The 18,054-nt window shown below is 38.7% G+C and overlaps 1 protein-coding gene across 2 annotated transcripts in view; it reads right to left on the reverse strand.

Moving 5' to 3' along the window:
- Positions 1–18,054, reverse strand: part of KCNA4 (potassium voltage-gated channel subfamily A member 4) — a 318,801-nt gene that overhangs the window by 20,309 nt on the left and 280,438 nt on the right. Inside the window, exons 5-6 of one of the 2 annotated variants that reach the window (XM_086338599.1) lie at positions 15,788–15,863; positions 4,476–4,518 (exon numbers count right to left, since the gene is read on the reverse strand). The gene's annotated coding sequence lies outside the window, so the exon portion shown is untranslated. The remainder of the gene's footprint in view (positions 1–4,475; positions 4,519–15,787; positions 15,864–18,054) is intronic. The other variant, XM_086338600.1, reaches the window with a different exon arrangement.

Below are 18,054 nucleotides of genomic sequence, written 5' to 3' on the forward strand. Positions count from 1 at the left end.
AGATGATCTTCCCAGATGAGGGATCAAACCCATGCCTCCTCATTGGCAGGCAGATTCTTTACCACTGAGCCCTCAAGGAAGCCCATAATGGAATAATACTCAGCCATTAAAAAGAATGAAATAATGCCATTTGCAGCAACATGAATGGACATAAGATTGTCACGCTGAATGAAGTAATCAGACAGAGAAGGAGAAATACTGTGTGACATTCCTTACATGCAGAATTGAAAAACAAATGATACTAAGGAACTTATTTACAAAACAGAATCAGACTCACAAATTTAGAGGGCAAACTTATGGTTGCCAGGGGGAAAGAATGGTTGGGGAGGGATAGTTAGGGAGCTTGAGATGACATGTACACATGGCTATATTTAAAATGGATAACCAACAAAGACCTACTGTATAGCAAAGAGAATGCTGCTCAATGTCACGTGGCAGCCTGGGTGGGAGAGGAGTTTGGGGGAGATTGGATACATGTATGTATGTATGTGTGTATTGAAACTATACAAGACCTTTTAGAACTAACACACAAAAAAGATGTCCTTTTCATTATAGGGGACTGGAATGCAAAAGTAGGAAGTCAAGAAACACCTGGAGTAACAGGCAAATTTGGCCTTGGAATACGGAATGAAGCAGGGCAAAGGCTAATAGAGTTTTGCCAAGAAAATGCACTGGTCATAACACCCTCTTCCAACAACACAAGAGAAGACTCCATACATGGACATCACCAGATGGTCAACACATAAATCAGACTGATTATATTCTTTGCAGCCAAAGATGGAGAAGCTCTATACAGTCAGCAAAAACAAGACCAGGAGCTGACTGTGGCTTAGACCATGAACTCCTTATTGCCAAATTCAGACTTAAATTAAAGAAAGTAGGAAAAACCACTAGGCCATTCAGGTATGACCTAAATCAAATCCCTTATGATTATACAGTGGAAGTGAGAAATAGATTTAAGGGCCTAGATCTCATAGATAGAGTGCCTGATGAACTATGGACTGAGGTTTGTGACACTGTACAGGAGTCAGGGATCAAGACCATCCCCATGGAAAAGAAATGCAGAAAAGCAAAATGGCTGTCTGGGGAGGCCTTACAAATAGCTGTGAAAAGAAGAGAAGCGAAAAGCAAAGGAGAAAAGGAAAGATATAAACATCTGAATGCAGAGTTCCAAAGAATAGCAAGAAGAGATAAGAAAGCCTTCTTCAGTGATCAATGCAAAGAAATAGAGGAAAATAACAGAATGGGAAAGACTAGGGATCTCTTCAAGAAAATCAGAGATACCAAAGGAACATTCATGCAAAGATGGGCTCGATAAAGGACAGAAATGGTATGGACCTAACAGAAGCAGAAGATATTAAGAAGAGATGGCAAGAATACACAGAAGAACTGTACAAAAAAGATCTTCACGACCCAGATAATCACAATGGTGTGATCACTGACCTAGAGCCAGATATCCTGGAATGTGAAGTCAAGTGGGCCTTAGAAAGTATCACTATGAACAAAGCTAGTGGAGGTGATGGAATTCCAGTTGAGCTATTCCAAATCCTGAAAGATGATGCTGTGAAAGTGCTACACTCAATATGCCAGCAAATTTGGAAAACTCAGCGGTGGCCACAGGACTGGAAAAGCTCAGTTTTCATTCCAATCCCAAAGAAAGGCAATGCCAAAGTATGCTTAAACTACCACACAATTGCACTCATCTCACACACTAGTAAAGTAATGCTCAAAATTCTCCAAGCCAGGCTTCAGCAATATGTGAACCATGAACTTCCTGATGTTCAAGCTGGTTTTAGAAAAGGCAGAGGAACCAGAGATCAAATTGCCAACATCCACTGGATCATGGAAAAAGCAAGAGAGTTCCAGAAAGGCATCTATTTCTGCTTTATTGACTATGCCAAAGCCTTTGACTGTGTGGATCACAATAAACTGTGGAAAATTCTGAAAGAGATGGGAATACCAGACCACCTGATCTGTCTCTTGAGAAATTTGTATGCAGGTCAGGAAGCAACAGTTAGAACTGGACACGGAACAACAGACTGGTTCCAAATAGGAAAAGGATTTTGTCAAGGCTGTATATTGTCACCCTATTTATTTAACTTATATGCAGTGTACATCATGAGAAACGCTGGACTGGAAGAAACACAAGCTGGAATCAAGATTGCTGGGAGAAATATCAATAACCTCAGATATGCAGATGACACCACTCTTATGGCAGAAAGTGAAGAGGACTCAAAAGCCTCTTGATGAAAGTGAAAGTGGAGAGTGAAAAAGTTGGCTTAAAGCTCAACATTCAGAAAACGAAGATCATGGCATCCGGTCCAATCACTTCATGGGAAATAGATGGGGAAACAGTGGAAACAGTGTCAGACTTTATTTTTCTGGGCTCCAAAATCACTGCAGATGGTGACTGCAGCCACAAAATTAAAAGACGCTTACTCCTTGGAAGGAAAGTTATGACCAACCTAGATAGCATATTCAAAAGCAGAGACATTACTTTGCCAACAAAGGTTCGTCTAGTCAAGGCTATGGTTTTTCCTGTGGTCATGTATGGATGTGAGAGTTAGACTGTGAAGAAGGCTGAGTGCCGAAGAATTGATGCTTTTGAACTGTGGTGTTGGAGAAGACTCTTGAGAGTCCCTTGGACTGCAAGGACATCCAACCAGTCCATTCTGAAGGAGATCAGCCCTGGGATTTCTTTGGAAGGAATGATGCTAAAGCTGAAACCCCAGTACTTTGGCCACCTCATGGGAAGAGTTGACTCATTGGAAAAGACTCTGATGCTGGGAGGGATTGGAGGCAAGAGGAGAAGGGGACAACAGAGGATGAGATGGCTGGATGGCATCACTGACTCGATGGACATGAGTCTGAGTGAACTCCAGGAGTAGGTGATGGACAGTGAGGCCTGGTGTGCTGCGATTCATGGGGTTGCAGAGAGTCGGAGACGACTGAGCGCCTGATCTGATCTGATCTGATCCATCTGAAGCTGTCTACCTGAAACTATCAAAACATTGTTAATCTGCTGTACTGCAATATAAAAGAAAAAGTTAAAAGGGAAAAGAAAAGAATGTCTGTGTCTACATTTTAAACAGTTTCCCTTTCTTATCCATGATCCTATTCCTTACTCTTTGCTCCACTTTCCTTTTCTCTCCCCAGCTACCAGTTTCTGTGCTATGCCATGTGAATTGCATGACTCTTGCCTCATTTAAATATATACTAAAAGTTCTTCTCCTCTCCTCATTTCCACCCTAATAAAATAAACAATCTCCTTGCCATACCAGACATTTGGTGCACCCAGTATACAATGTCCTGTTAGTAATATCCATTCTGTGTTATCTTTGCTTACAGGTTGTTATTTCAAAGATAATGAAACAGGAGAGAGTTGGTGCAGATTGGATTTTTTTGTGAATCAGACTATCAAATGAATGGAGCACTGAAATCTATTCAGGCAGAGGAAATGCATTCCATTACAGCAAGATGTCACTGCATGTTGATGAGCACCCATCTGAATACAATCATTAGAAATGAAAGTTTCAGAGGCCTGAAATACCTTCAGGCAGCTTTTTCTTAGGTCAGCACTGGAAAGCTTTAGAAATGATGTACTGCTCCCTCAAAATTCATCGGTAATGCAATGGCTTTCTCCAAAATTAAATCTTGTCTGGCCTGAGAAAGAAGATACGTTTCTCAAAACACCACCTGCATTCTACTTTAGAATATTCTCAGGAGAGTTTCTATTTATTATAACTAGATATTGGTAAATTCAGTCATTTATTTAACAGGTTTATAAACCAAAATTTTAGTTTTATGTTATTTATTCTGACAACTCTTCCTGAGTATTTCCTATATATCAACTTTGTGGAAAATGTTGGGGGCTTCCCTGATAACTCAGCTGGTAAAGAATCCGCCTGCAATGCAGGAGACCCTGATTCAATGCCTGGGTCAGGAAGATCCGCTGGAGAAGGGAAAGGCTACTCACTCCAGTATTCTGGCCTGGAGATTTCCATGGACCATATAGTCCATCAGTTCAGTTCCATTCAGTCACTCAGTCATGTCTGACTTTGCAACCCCATGGCCTGCAGCATGAAGAGTCCACAGGGTCACAAAAAGTCGGACACGACTGAGTGACTTTCACTTTCATAGAATGAAAGTTCTAAATCTTGTGAGAGCACGAACCTTGTACTTATTCACTCATAATATACTCTATGCCTTGTATTACCTGATACAGGACAAGTGCTCAGTAAACATGATTTTTTTTTTTTTACAAATTGGTTGATTGAGTGAATGAAAAGTTTCTTTCAAACAGTTCCGTCTGGTGAAGATAATGACACTATTTGTAGTAAGTGTGATAACAGTGATATAAATACAGAATTGAAGAAGCTGATAGGAGAAGATGTCAGGTTGATATACTGATTCAGGGGTCCCACTACAGAAAATGATTTAGATGTCTTTTTGGACAACGGAAGAAAGAAACTCACCTACAGTGAAGCAATGATGAAGAAGGCCATGCCTGATCTCAGCCTAGAAGGGCAAGAAGGAAGGAAGAATGTTCAGATGGGAAAGGACCCCAGACAGTTTGTACAACATGTTACATTTAGCACTTACCATTACTCACAGAAATTCCAAAAAGCCAGAAAAGAAGCTGAGATTCCTGAGAAGTGAGTGACTTTGCTAAAAACTTATAGGGAATTCTACAGAATTATAAGGAGTCTTTGTAATCTGACTAACCAGCCTTGTTTGAAATAAAATATATTTACAATGTCTTCCAAGCAGATAGAATAAAAACAAAAACCGGCAAGAAAAAGCCAACTAAACAAAATCAGCACCACTTCACTTCATTACCTTATCTCTATTGGCTTTGTCAATGAACAAGAGGTTGAATATAAAAGGAACTGGTAAAGCAACTACAGATTTGTGTCCTGGCAAAACAGACAGAAAGCAAATCAGCCAGTTAACACTAATGGGCTGCTGCTGTGTTTTGTATATTTACAATAAGGTCTAAAACTACATAATCTGCTGGTAAATTATAAACATCTCAAATCCAGTTAGAAAATCAAGAATATCTAGAGTAGTAGGAAAAATATGAAGCTTAAATCTAAAATTAAACCCATGAGTATAAACAATTCAAGCAAGAGCCAGGTGTTGAATGCAAAACCAACTAAAATTTTAGCGACTTCAGTGTTATTTTAGCAAGCAGAATCATTTCAGGAGGATGGAAGGCACAGCTTGCCATACCCAAGAGATTGAGCTTACATCCCAAACTTAGAATAGAGCCTTTCCTGGTTATGCTGTTGGTATTTTAAGAAACATGACAGCCCCATCTGCCATCCATATGAGAAGTCACTCTTTCCAAGATGTCATGAATTTATGCCTGTAACCCCAAACTAACAGGAAAAGGAAATATCATTCTCCCCCATCTCCTTCCAAGAAAGGTTTAATGTGCAATAGTCTAACACTCTTTCTAAGAAGATAGCCAAAGGTTTTTTCCTACAATATATATCAAAGTATGTCAATATCCAGAGTATAAAAGGTAAAAAAAAAAGGGGGGGTAGCAATACTCACAATGATCATTTTTACTTTAAAAATTCCTTGCCAACCCTCACTACTCACTTGACATGCATTATCTCTTTTTATATCTAATCCTTACAATGACTCTTAGAGTTTAGTTAAAAAAAAAAAAATCCTTAAACAGTTAAGATACCAGTTCAGTCAATCCACAATGATAGCAGAGCTACAGAACTAGAATTCAAGTCCACATTTTTCTGATGCCAAATTTTATGGTCTTAACTATAGTGTTTCTAAAATCTTATCATTCCCTTGATTACAATCTTTTGACAGATTCCCATCATCTGTAGCAAGGTTCCTCATGCTGCTATAAGTTGGCTGTAGATACAATTCTGTGTGTCTATAAATATGGATCAGAAAAAAAATGACATCTTTATTTTTAACAAGCCCTTTGCTTTGGCACATCCTTTATGTATGAATGTAGGCAAAACACTATAGCATTAGCAATACCTCCAACTTTGTCACTAATAGAAAGTACAGATATTTTCATATCACTTCACAGTTGCAAAACATCTCAAAATATTATTTATTGCCATCACCATTTTGTAATTATGTTAGCTGTTAGGCCTGCCACTAAATGTTATCATTTGGTGCACTAGTAAAGAAGCAAAATGGCTTCCCTGGTGGTTCAGCAGTAAAGATTCCATCTGCCAAGGTGGGACATGCTGGTTCAATCCTTGGGTTGGGAAGATCCGCTGGAGGAGGAAATGGTAACCCATTCCAATATTCTTGCCTGGGAAATCCCACAGACAGAGGAGTCCGATGGGCTACAGTCCATGGGATCTCAGAGAGTTGAACACATCTTAGGGACTACAAAAACAGCAACAAAGAAGCAATGTATATTATAATACCACAGTTTTGGTTCAATCTAAGTGACTTCTTTGAAATCCTAATTTTATGTCACTTTTAAAATATCATTCTGAGAAGTAATCTGTAGGCTTCAATAGACTACCAAATAGCTGCATGGCACACAAAATCTAAGAAATCCTACTCCACAGGCTATAATTCAAACATTCTTATATATGGCCTTCAAAACTTTCACAGAGTTTATTGGGCAAAGAACACTTTCTGGCCCAAGATGAGCCCGTAAGAAACTTTTGCAATAATTTCTGAGCTGAAATTGAGGGCTGAGTCAGCTTCTTTCTGGGAACATACTTTTGAAGTTAAGCTGTGAAGTATTTAGTGTTTCCCTCACTGTGGCCAAAGAGGCCTCTATGTGTTAGGGGAAAATAAAGCTAAATAAATACATCTACAAATAAAAATAAATCAGTTGCATCTAGTCACCTCTACTGTCTTACTGTTTTCCCTTAGGCCCAATTGAAAAATCTTCTAAAGTGATTAACTTCACGCTTTCTGTCTTCTTCCAAGATTGGCTCCATTTATCATTACCCAGGTTAACCTTAAACAGTGGCTGTATTCACTTCACTTCACTCCTTGAAAAACTTCCATGACTCCCATTTCTGACAAACCAAAGTTCAGACTCCTTCCATGGATTCACTTTCAAGAGTTTCTATATTAATGGATCCACCTTCCTTTCCAATTTAGTCTGAACTTCTTCTTCTCCATCATTATGTATTATAACCAAACTGAATCAATCACTATTTCCTGTCTGTGGCTCTGGACTTTCCTCCCTCTGTGATTTTAGTTAAACTCTTCCCTTACCTGCCTTGCTTCTTTCATCTTCACAGGTGTAAATCATACTTATGTTTCAGGTCTAGCACAAATGTAAACATCCTCATTTCTAATTTTAATTAGAATTAGAAGTCCTCATTTCTAATTCTTCCTAGTGAAAATATTTTATTTTCTGAGTTTTATTTATAATGCATCTGTCCATTTATAATCCACTAACCATTTGTCCTATTTTATCTAATAATATAATTATTTTATATATAACTTTTCTCCCATAACAGTAATACCAATTGAGTATTTATCCTATGTCAAGAGTGCTGACAAACACACTGGATAAGCACTTTAATTAAATTGTCTTATTTAACTCTCACAATAACTCTGTGAGTTAGAAACTATTATTGTACCATTTTACAGATGAAGAAACTGAGGAATAACAATTAGAATATCTTGCAAAAGGGTGGCGGTAGAAGCCTTAAAACCCAGGCAGCCTAAATCTAGAACTCACCATCAGCCATGCTCCAGTATTCTGCCTTCTCTCTTAGACTGGAAGCTCACTGAAGACAGTGCTGAGTTAAGATCCAACTTAATAGCCTACACAGTGACCAGTCATGCTCTGGGTATAGTCTGTGCTCAATAAAGATTTGGGTAAATCATTGTTGGGCTTCCCGGGTGGCTCATTGGTGAAGAATCCATTAGCCAATGCGGGAGACACAGGAGAGGCAGGTTCAGCCACTGGGTTGGGAAGATCTCCTAGAGAAGGAAATGGCAACCCTCTCCAGTATTCTTGCCTGCAGAATCCTGCGGACAGAGGAGTCTGGCGGGCTACATTCTGTGGGGTCACAAAGATTCAGCCATGCCTGAGAACCTACGCACATTAACAAATCAAAATATTTACTTAAGGATAATAGTATCTGAAACAAAACAAACAAACAAAACAGAAAAGAGAGTTTCTCTTTCTAAAAAAAATTTTTTTTTTACTTCTTTTTAGTAGCATTATCAGCCATGAACTTAACTTTTTTATATTTACTATGCTAAGAAAAGTATGTAACATGATGGCTACACTTAAGGACTGTTCAATAAATGTTAGTGGTAGTTACTGGGGATTTTTTCCCACTGTTGTTATTTCTTGTGTTGCCACAGTGAGTTAGGAAGGAAGGGTTGGGCACTGCACATCAGAGAACACTGAGTCTTTAGCAGGCTGAACAAAATGGTGAAGATTATGGTCTAGTCGGTTTCAAAGCCAGAACCGAAACCAGTGGCTTTTCATTTTCAGCCTAGGGCTCAAACCAACAGAGACAATAGCTCTCACCTAATCTCAAGAATCACATCTGCTTCTTTAACAAAGACTAGAAATGAAATCCATTCATTACTGGCCTGTGACATATTTAGTAGCATTCAGAAACTCAATTTCTATGATCATCTTTATTCACTTACTTAAAACAGAAATTGTAATGGGAAAAAAAAATGAAGATGATTTATTACGTGCTTAACTAGCACCAGAAAATGCAAGATGTTATGCAACTTCAATTTTTTAAATAGCATTTTCTTCCACCCCAGAATCACAAGCTTAAGAAAAATAACCAACCTTTGTTTTGAAGTCCCTAGCTTTTGTCATTTCATGGCAAATTTTAAAATGCTTTAAGATAACATCTTTGATTCATTCTGGCTGGAAAGATGAAGCCAGTCTAGTAAGAAATGCTGGTGTTTCAACTTCAAAAGATATACACTGCTAAGTCATTCCCTACTTATCATCTATCATCTGAGTAATAAAGTAAAAAAAAAAAAAAATGTAGTATAGGCTATATGGACAGAAGGGGAAAAATTAAATTTAACAGCTTTCTGCAACGGACATGCCTTTCTCTAGAGACAACTCCAATTATCTTAACTGTAATAAGAAGTTAATTGCAAGTAGCCTTCCCTCTGTCAGGTTTCTTCAAGTTCAGTCCCCAAACAAGCAGACTGCCTTCAAAGTAAATAGAGATTCATTGCAGGAATGGGGGAATGTGAATACTCAAGCTGGAAGCAATGACCCAAGTGCTTCATATTCTGTTCAATCTCTGACTTTCCTTGTGACTCTAAACAGTTGACAAATTACCCCTCATTTGCACTCAACAGCTGTCTACTCTCTCCACCTCAGCCCTACTGCCCTCCCCTCACCTTTCCTAATATGGTCCTCCTCCACTGAACCTCTGTTAATAACACCATGATCTATCCAGCCACTGTGTTCCTCTGTGATCCCTATACAGATTTATATTCAACTGTGCTGGTCCTGCTAATACCTGCCCAGACGCCAAAGAATTTTGTCTTCTTCATGCTATTTTTTGCAATAGGAAATGGCAAGCCACTCCAGTATTTTTGCCTGGAAAATTCCATGGATGGAGAAGCCTGGCAGGCTACAGGCCATGGGGTCCCAAAGAGTCGGACACGACTGAGAGTACACACATCCTATTTTTTCTGCTTCCCCTCCAGATGTTGTGAGTTGTTTATCAAAACTGAACTCAAAAATAATGATCCCAGTCACTGTGTCATGCAAACTAGAGGAGAGCTATGCCTTCAAACTAAAAGGGAACATATTGCAACAGGAATATCATATTCATCAGCAACAATATGGTCTCAGCTTGTGAAGGTCTTGGCAAACTGTCGGACCTCAAATGAGCCTGCCCTCTTCTGCTAAGCCTTGATTTTCAACCAGCAGCTTTCCAGCCTTTCAAGCACAGTTGTGAAAGGGAACTCAGAACAGGAGTTCTGACAGTAGCATGTCATAGAATTATATTGGTCGTGTCAAAAACAACTGCCACCACTTTTGTTATTTGGGTCAGTTTTATAGTTTCCCAAGTACTAGAAGAATGCTGGTTAAAATGGCCCAGCTACTTTGACCTCCCATATAAGGAATATTCAAGTAGAAAGAAAGAGAGAGAGAATGTGGTGTAAACCTAGTTTCTGGCTAGACTCAAACAGCAAAGAAACTCTAGATTCACTGTGAAAAGTAACGGTGTATCTGAATCTTTGCAAACCCATGGACTGTATCCTGGCAGACTCCTCTGTCCATGGGATTCTCCAGGCAAGAATACTGAAGTGGGTAGCAATTTCCTTCTCCAGGGGCTCTTCTCAACCCAGGGATCAAACCCAGGTCTCCTGCATTGTAGGCAGATATTTTTTTTTACCAACTAAGCCACCAGGGAAACACCAGAATCACTGTGGATGATGTCATATCAATGTGAGTAGGTCGTATAGATTGAGGCAGCACTCTCCAAAGTGAAGACAAAACAATCCATTACAGTATGGAAGAAAGACTGGAACTGCTTTTTCTACCTTTTTAAAATGTCAGTGTTTCAAAATTTTATCTTACATACATGCTTTGTATTTTACATAGAATATTAATAATAATTATAAAATCATTTTTAAAAATTAGTGTACAATATTTGTGGAAGTTCAAATATATGTTATCTATGTTGGTGTGTTATCAAGGTATTTAGAAACTATTATATTATTCAGCTCAGATCAGTTTAGTCTCTCAGTTTGTGTCCGACTCTTTGCCAGCCCATGGACTGAAGCACACCAGGCCTCCCTGTCCATCTTCAACTCCCGGAGTTTACTCAAACTCATGTCCATTGAGTTGGTGATGCCATCCAACCATCTCATCCTCTGCTATCCCCTTCTCCTCCTGCCTTCAATATTTCTCAGAATCAGGGTCTTTTCAAATGAGTCAGCTCTTCACATAAGGTGGCCAAAGTATTGGAGTTTCAGCTTCAGCATCAGTCCTTCCAATGAATATTCAGGACTTATTTCCTTTAGGATTGACTGGTTGGATCTCCTTGCAGTCCAAGGGACTCTGAAAAGTATTCTCCAACACCACAGTTCAAAAGCATCAATTCTTTGCACTCAGCTTTCTTTATAGTCTAACTCTCACATCCATACATGACTACTGGAAAAACCATAGCTTTGACTACATAGACCTTTGTTGGCAAAGTAATGTCTCTGCTTTTGAATACGCTGTCTAGGTTGGTCATAGCTTTTCTTCCAAGGAGCAAACGTCTTTTAATTTCATGGCTGCAGTCACCATATGCAGTGATTCTGGAGCCCCAAAAATAAAGTCTGTCATTGTTTCCATTGTTTCCCCATCTATTTGCCATGAAGTGATGGGATCAGATGCCATGATCTTTGTTTTCTGAATGTTGAGTTGTAAGCCAACTTTTTCACTCTCCTCTTTCACTTTCATCAAGAGGCTCTTTAGTTCTTCTTTGCTTTATGCCATAAGGGTGGTAACATCTGCATATCTGAGGTTATTGATATTTCTCCCTGCAATCTTGATTCCAGCTTGTGCTTCTTCCAGCCCCACGTTTCTCATGATGTACTCTGCATATAAGTTAAATAAGCAGGGTGACAATATATAGCCTTGACATACTCCTTTCCCTATTTGGAACCAGTCTGTTGTTCCATGTCCAGTTCTAACTGTTGCTTCCTGACCTGCATAGAGATTTCTCAGGAGGCAGGTCAGGTGGTCTGGTATTCCCATCTCTTTAGGAATTTTCCAGTTTGTTGTGATCTGTATCAAAGGCTTTGGCATAGTCAATAAAGCAGAAGTAGATGTTTTTCTGAAACTCTCTTGCTTTTTCAATGATCCAGCAGACATTGGCAATTTGATCTCTGGTTCCTCCACCTTTTCTTACATTATCCAAATAACAGAAACATGTTTAGAAGTGCAACAACATACCAATTATTCACTTTTGTTGAGTCATTTCACTGTATTTCACGGACTCTTGGTCAAAGCCACGTTTTTGCTCTTATATATAGTCCAGTTTACAAGAGTAGAAGGCAGAGTGGTTGTCATTTTCTTCCATGAGAATACTTTGAAATATAATCTTTAGATTTTTGCATTCTTGCAAAATGCAACCCACTGCAATATTCTTGCCTGGAGAATCCCAGGGACAGGGGAGCCTGGTGGGCTGCCGTTTATGGGGTCGCACAGAGTCAGACACGACTGAAGCAACTTAGCAGCAGCAGTAGCATGTCAGAAACCTTGTGAAAGTGAAAATGTTATTCATTCATTCATGTCTGACTCTTTTGATCCCATGGACCGTAGCCCACCAGGTTCCTGTCCATGGAATTCCCAAGGCAAGAATACTGGAGTGGGTTGCCATTTCTTTCTCCAGGGGATCTTCCTGGCCCAGAGATTGAACTTAGGGCTCCCGCACTCCAGGCAGAGTCTTTACTATCTGACCCCCTAGGGGAGCTCCCAGAAGCCTCATAGTCTCCCTAAAATTCTCCCTCCTTGCACAAATATCAAGGACTGCTGACTTTTACCCCAAATACTGCCTCAATCTATCTTTTCACTCCAACTGTCCTGCAACTGTGTCACCATCCACATTGTAAACAGTTGTTCTCCTGGAATCACATAGTGTAGCATCTTCACTTGTATTTAGTGAGTGTGCTTATGTTTACTTCCCTAAGTTGAGTACTTATCACTTCTCATCTTAATGATTGTCATTATCCTTGCCTTATATTGCCTCCCTTCAATCCATCTTTATCTAAAGGGCATATATGATCAGGACCCGCATACATATTCTTAAAAGTCATTTTCAGTTTACCTTTGCCTTCAAGATAAAGTTTGAGCTCCTTCACATGAGATAGTATAGTTGCACACACAAAAAAAGTGAAAATCGCTCAGTTGTATATGACTCTTTGTGACCTCATGGACTATAGCCCGCCAGGCTCCTCTGCCCATGGAATTCTCCAGGCATGAACACTGGACTGGGTAGCCATTCCCTTCTCCATGGGATCTATCTCACCCAGGGATCAAACCTTGATCTCTTTTGTTGCAGGCAGATTCCTAACCATCTGAGCCACCAAGGAAGCCCATATACCTGTATTCCATCATCTAAATCCAAGTTTATCTCCTAGCATTCTCCTTACACTTGCAATCCTAAAATTCTGAATTTGTGGTAGTGTCTACATATATCTCAGGTTTCATCAGATCCCCATGTTTTTGTGAATTAACTTCCAACTGCCTAGGATGCCCTTCATGCCCCACTCTCAACCTCCATTTGCTTAGGTAACTCTTTTTGCTTCAAGCTCTGTTCTGTATTCATAGATGGAAACTTACTTTAAACTTCAAACTGGCTCATATATCACACTATTAGACCTCCATCACTTCATTTAATTTATTAAATTTATTCTCACTGTATTATATTAATACAATCTGTTTATGTCAGTCTCTTCCCTAGACTGGGAGTTCTTTGAAGTCAAGGATATTCTCTTACATTTTTGCATTTCCAGGGCCTAATACATCCCTTGGTACTGAGCTAATCTGCAGCTTATACAAGTTGGTAAGCCTACAAGTAAAATAGAAAAAAAGCCTTTTTATCTTACCAAGTATTTCTTAAAGAACATAGATTCTAGTAACTCAAAGTTGCCTTGTTCTGCTGCACTTTTATGGGTTTAGGTTTGCAAGTTTTACTCAGAAGCTGAGAATAGCTGACTTTCTACACATAAGACAGGGGAAAAGTTAGAGCTAGAGAGGATAATCTGGGAAGGAGGAGATGAGGATAAGAGAGTGAGAGATGTAAGCAAGCTGGCAAGATGGTAGCTAACTGAGTGTTGCTTGAGGAGGTGCCTCCCATTCCTCACCCCACCCCTGCATCTTCAGTTCACATTACTAATTCACAAAATCTGTAGCATGACTATACATCTTGTGGAAACTGGAGAAAAGGATAAGGGATAAGCATATGTGTATGTAAAGATGAGAGGTAGAGAAGAGATGAGAGAAAATGTCCATAAAAAGGAGTAGCAATCCTGAGAAAATCAGATTTCTCAGGCATGGCATTAGCCAGGATTGAAATTGATCATGTTTAGATCTCTGGGTTTCCCTGGCAGCTCAGTCGGTAAGGAATCTGCCTGCAACGAAGGAGACATAAGAGACCTGAGTTCAATTTCTGGGTCAGGAAGAACCCCTGGAGAAGGAAATGGCAACTCAGTCCAGTATCGTTGCCTGGAAAATTCCAAGGACAGAGGAGTCTGGAGGGCAATAGTTCATGGGGTCACAAAAGTCAGAGACAACTGAGTGACTAAACCACCAACCACCACCGCCAGATCTGTGAAAAACAGAGGAGCCCTAGATAACTAACATTTGGACACTCACAGAAGATGTAATGCACAGTCACAGAACTCTGTGCATTTGAAAAGACATGCCAGGAATCCATTGCAAGGATCTCTAAGCAATATAATACCTGTGCAAAGCAAAATAAATAGAGCATTTTTAGATTCTGCAGAGGACAGAGATCATGCTGGACCAGGTTAATCAGGAAAAGCCCTTTTGGAAAAAGCAGGAATGAAACTGGGGTCTGTGTGATCTGGAGAAATGAGTTCAACTGGACATGATTTAGAAAGGGAATAACCATAGGTGCAGAACAGTAATTAAAAAAGAAAAAAAAGAATCAATCAGTCTGACTAGGGCCAGGGATATATTTGAGATAAATAATATATTTTCATCCAGAAATGTAGCATCTCACCTCTTCTAACTGGTATCAAATAGCTAAGCACTCTGACCAAATGCTTTCATTCAGCTATCAATCATCTCATTACCAATTTTTATGCTCTAAAAATCAAGCCATTCTATTAAGAATTTTCAGGAATAAGAGTACTGTGAGCATCTATGACAAATAATTTCGTATTTCCCCTATGGCCCTTTACAAACCACAGCATTTGAATTATTTTGACAAAAACAATTCTTTCTCTTATTATCATATTGTCAGGACCAGCCCTAGCACTTTGCACAGCATTAAAGTCTTTCCAAATCTTCAGCATCACTGAGGCTGTTTCTCTCACTGGCATCTAGAAGATGAGGTAACTAGATGATGCTTTGTAAAGTTCCATTAAAATCATGAAGTATTGTACCTGCCACTTCATATTTATTCATATGGTAGATGCTCACTGCTTTTATCAGATAGATTAAGTCAAGTTTTCTTGTTTGTTTTCATAAAGAGCTGCAGGTAAGAAGCTCTAGAAAAGGTTTGTCTGGGCTCAAATCCTGACTTAGCTCTGTGCTGAGATATCTGACTTTAGGCAGGTTACTTCATTTGTCTCTGCAACTCTTTACTCATTTGTAAAATGCTGATGTTAATAATAGTACCTCCTTGTTTGTATGGATTAAATAGACTAATGCAAATGCATGTGTACTAATTACAGTATATTCAGCTCTGAGAAACAAAGACCCAGTGAAATAAATCCACGGGTGATGTGGTGGCTCCATTGTATCAGGGAGCTCTTTCTCGTTCATTACTCTATAGCAGCAGTCCCCAACCTTTTTGGCACCAAGGAATGGTTTCCTGAAAGACAGTTCTTCTAGGGACTGGGAAACGGGGTGGTTTCAGGATGATTCAAGTGCATTACACTTACTGTGCACTTTATTTCTATTATTATTACATCAGCTCCACTTCAAATCATCAAGCATTAGATCCTGGAGGTTGGGGACCCTGCTCTACAGTATTTAGTTCCGATTCTCCTGGCTATTTCATTTTTCTAGAAAGCTGTGAGGCCTGGGGATTTCAATTTCAGGCAGCAGGAGGAAGGGACAAAGGACAGACAAAGTGTCTACTACCTGTAAGGACACCTCTTGGACACCCCACACAGCAGTCTCACTATCATCTCATCACACGATCTACATGTGAAAGACCCTGGAGAAGAGGCAGAGGCAGTTATTATAATCATTTCAGAGTTTTCATTAGTTTCTTTTAAGAAACTTACAATCAAAAGATTTTCTTATCCACAACCTCATTGTCATAAAACTAGTTACATACAAAATTCATGTAGAATCACAATTAGTCACATGGTAGTCAAAGATTTCATACATCACTGAAATTTCTGGAATCATATATCCATTTTCTGGGTCCAATGAATGCCTGCCTCATCTTCATTATGTCAATACCATTTACCATTAATATGAGCCTAAAATACATATGTGCCTCAGAATGACCCACTTCAAACATTGCTTTGGGAAAATATAAAGAATGTTTATTTGGGGAACCAGATGCATTTATTGTCCAGTTTATCCAGTTTCCTATATGGTGTTTATTCAGAGGTCTAAACTAGAATATCATAAGTTCTTAGTGTGGAAAGCAGCCAAAGAAAACAGGCATGCTTGTAAATGATTAGCCTGCAAGATGTCATCTGTTAACACTCTTTCTGATCAAACACAAAAATCTATGCTTCCAGTTTGTTTCTCTGCCCAACAAACTCATTACTTGGGATGTGATTAATGTACCATTACTTCAACATCACTGACGCATGTACTTAGTCACACGGACACGTAGAATAAAATTTTGCCAGAAGTGAATTGTTGGAAAACTTGAGGCCTCAGAACAGCAAAATCACTTGTAATTGAATCAATAACACCTTCAGGAATAAAGACATCTATTCCAGTAGAGAATAGTGCTGCTCTGAAAATTACATGGTTAACTCTGGTACTTCTTTCTCAGGAATAAAATGACTTTTAAGCAGTATATTGGACAAGAATTTAGGTTCATGTTCAAATGGCTGGAAATATCCCAAAACAGATTTTTAGAACCATATGCTCCAAAAATAGTTACTTCATCAGAAAACTAACTACAGTGAGGGTTTCTGATGTTTCAAGGGCTTACTATAGATCTTTTAGTGTCTGATAGAAATAATTTTTGAAAATTGGGGGTAAGGTACTAAGAACTATAAATAGAACTAAAATGGGTGGTAAACTACAGATAAATTTGCAAGACAGTTTAGGAAAGCCAAAAGAAAGCAAAGCAAACTGTATTCAAGCCAGTACTTGCAATCCTGAACTGGTTTCTGAGAAGAAAATGATATGCACGTTAAAGGGAGGTAAAGAGGATTGACAAAATCAGGCTTTATGATATTTTCTTATGCTGTGCTTTTATTTACTCTGTTATGAAATACCTTAATCCTGTAAATTGGAAAAAAAATATTTTGAAAAAAACAAACTTTAATGTGTATGGTTATTTCTCCCTAACTATTTTGGCTGAAAATATGGGGGAAAAAGAATTGCATAATTTTTGTCCATTTAAAGAAGATAATCTATAAATATAGCAGGGCCTAGGAGACAAGAATCAATTGATTTCTTTACAGAAGAATGTAAATAATGGCACATACGATCAATTTTTTTTTTTCCAATGAGTCCGGGCTCTGTGTTTAAGATACCTATCAAAACACAGTGTATGGGAAGGATGGATTTTCTTGCCGGTGGCCATATCTAGTGGTGGTCTGGAACTGCTTGTATTGACCAGCAAGAGCCTAAAACTAAATGCTCAGGAATTTTGTCAACTAGTTTTGAAACACAGCCACTATAAAAAAGTTACGTTACATAAACTCACAATTAAAAATATTAGAAACAAAGATCATAAATACTCAAAACTCATCATTTCCTGATTATTTTTGCCATACTTTACTGGTAATTATGCTCTTGAGGCTATTTACATCTATTCTAACTCTATAAAGACATACTATATAATAGTAGATTCTGTGCATCTTTTCCCAGTTCCATGACATTACATTGGTAGCTTGAAATTGGCTGTTCTGGGAGAATTAAAACCACAGAAACCATCAAACGCTATGAAGTAAAGGTTGATGTATTGTTTCTTTGTTGTCTAGACACAAAGTGATGAAAAATGTTAATAAATGAAGATTAAATTTAAAGTGGATCATGTTTCTAGCTGTTATGTTATGAATTTCCCCCAAAAAACAAGAAAATATTCTTCTGGTATTCAAAAACTTTTATTCATTTAGCAAAGAAATCACTTGCATGATTGAAGAATGAATAGACTTGCAATCAGCATTTTCATTGTTTCACTTTCATCTTATTCCTTAAAGTAAATGAAA

The sequence above is a fragment of the Bos grunniens genome, chromosome 15 (assembly GCF_055505025.1).
Source record: "Bos grunniens cultivar Pamir isolate PY7600 chromosome 15, Bosgru_T2T1.0, whole genome shotgun sequence".
Lineage (NCBI taxonomy): Eukaryota > Metazoa > Chordata > Mammalia > Artiodactyla > Bovidae > Bos > Bos grunniens.